Here is a 2,495-nt window from a genome sequence, read left to right as displayed (position 1 = left end):
AGACACCCAGCAGGACCTAAACTACTGAGCGCCAAGGGCCTCAGAACCACGAAAGACATGATGAGGGGCACAAAGCACGCCTCTGGTCACCAAGAGGGTATATAAACGTTTGCTGCTTTTCTGTAATTTTCAAAGCTGAGTTTTTAGCTGGAGGCTGCTCCTTTAGGATAAATTGCTGATACCGTATAGTAAAAGCTATTATATGATCTTTTCCAAACCATTTCCTATCTTTGCATTCTCATGTGCCAAGACAGACACTAATTATTTAAAACCCTGAGGAGAGTGCTATTGCATTTAAATTGCCTGTAACCTTTGTGTAATAGATTTATGATTGATGATAGATTTAGTTAAAATATAACTGTTTTAAATATTTATTCTCAGTAAACGATTTCAAACTATGCTCATTTAAGTAAGTTGGTGCTTAATCCCTTTTCTATTAAACCATAGTGCAAGGACCAATGCCGCGCTTCCGCGAGAACCCCAAGTTCTTTTTCTAGAATGGCCACATGCGTATGTATCAGGCGTCCTCTTTTCACTCCTTTTGTGGAGCACCTACCATGGAGGTCATGTAATAACCAATAACCAAAAAACAAACAAAAAACCCAAACATCCAGGTCGAAGTGATTCGCGCGTGCCATCATGCAATGGCGGACCCTGCCTGGAGACTAGGAGACTGCTCAAACAGATCGCGGGCAGGCATCTCAGCCCAGGCCTGTGCTGGGGAAGCTGGTTCCCGGCTTTGGGCACAATCAGGAAGGCAGCGAAGTGATCCAAGAGTGCAGCCAGAGTTTAGGGCTGATGATCTTTTTGCAGCCAGGCAGCGCACAGACACCCGCTCAGCGCTGGCGCTGGCCACGCTCGCAGGCCTCCGGGGCTTTGCCGGCGCCCGTGCCCTGGGACCGCGCCTCAGGATGGAGGGGGAGGGGCGGGGGGCTGGGGCGGCCCGGAGAAGGGGCTTTGCTAATTGCGGAATCTGGAAGTGAGCTCACGGAGGACGTGGCGGAGAGTCTGAGAGGAGGTGGAGGGTCCGGCAGAGGAGGGGCGCGCAGTGCCACGGTGCTCTGCTGGGGCCCAGTCAGCACTGCAGGACCCCCGCACTCCCGCGCTCCCGCCCAGCCCCTGTGGCCTCGCTGTCCCGCTCCCGCGGCCCGCTGCCCCCCCATCCCCCCACCGCCCCATGGCTTCTCCAGAGGACCCTCTGCAAGCAGGTAAAGTAACACAGCGCCGCGCCCTCACCTGGAGCAGAAAGCGCGGGCCGCTAGCTCGCTGGGGTGTCGGGACCCAGCCTCCCACGACCCCCGGGGCAGCGGGACCACCCCGGACGACACACCACACCCGGGACCCCATGGGGTCAGGCCGGGGACTGAGCCTGGCGAGGTGCCCCCCCGCACCGAGCGCAATAGCACCCATCGTTTGGCACCCCCACGCTGGGTGCCGAAGACCCCCTTCCCTCATCCCGAGCCTTGGACTCGCCACTTTTGTTCTGGACTTGGGATCCCAGGTGGAAACTAGTCCCTCAGACCTCCCTGGCAGCAAGGAGCACAGGGAGGGATTCTCGGGTTTTCCGCCCCGCCCTGGCTCTTCCTCTCTCCACATTCACATGCCTTCTGGCCTCCCTTTCCTCACTTCATTGTCACTTTTATTAAATGGTTTTGTTCTGCATGTTGACCCGCAGAGCGATTTCATGAATGAATATACAGGAAACTAAGTCGGAGCCCACCTGTGAGAGCCCACCTGTGGAGGCCTTTCATTAGAATGCTCTCTGGTTCTAGCCTCAGTTCAGAATACTGCATGTACCTGAGGACCGAGTCCAGATGTTTCTTTCATCTCTGACTTGAATTTGAAATCCTAACGTCACTATGACCTGGGAAGCCGAGGTCCACAGCATCTTCATCTGAAATTCCACTAGAGCTCCCATTTACCTAGTGCCCAGCCTGAGTCTGTTTTCCACTACTGTCAGGGTTCTAGAAGTTCATGCACTGCCCACCACTGACAGTAGGGGCATCTCTCTGTCCAGATTTTCCCTTTACATAAGGAGGTCAGTTACAGGAGATTAGGGCCCACTCTAACGACCTCACTGTAATGTGATTGCATCTGAAAGGACTCTAGTTCCAAATAAGGTCACGTTCTGTGGTACCAGAGGTAAGGACAGCAGCAAGGTTTCTGGGGGAAATGTAGGTCAGCTCTTAACAGTCCACTCTCTGGCTCCCCAAATTCGTGTCCTTCCCGTGTGCAAAATACCTTCACCCAATGCCCTCCAAAGCACTAATCATCCAAGAATCAACTCAAAATCTGAAATCTCATCTGTCCGCCTCCACTGAAAGACCCAGATCTCACCCAGACCATGGGACCTGAGGACTGCATCCAGAAGCCACAGTCTCCTGGTAAAGCTTCCCATCAGGTCCTGACATCACCCTCATTTGTCCCAGCAGCCAAGAGCCTACAGTTCCCAGAGACAGTTTCTCAGAGGAAGTTTGAAGACCACCTCAGAGGAC

Source organism: Mustela putorius, unplaced genomic scaffold (assembly GCF_011764305.1).
Source record: "Mustela putorius furo isolate JIRA1106 unplaced genomic scaffold, ASM1176430v1.1 tig00537290_pilon_pilon_pilon, whole genome shotgun sequence".
Lineage (NCBI taxonomy): Eukaryota > Metazoa > Chordata > Mammalia > Carnivora > Mustelidae > Mustela > Mustela putorius.
The sequence above is the reverse complement of the archived record's forward strand: the minus strand, read 5'-3'. Positions refer to the sequence as shown.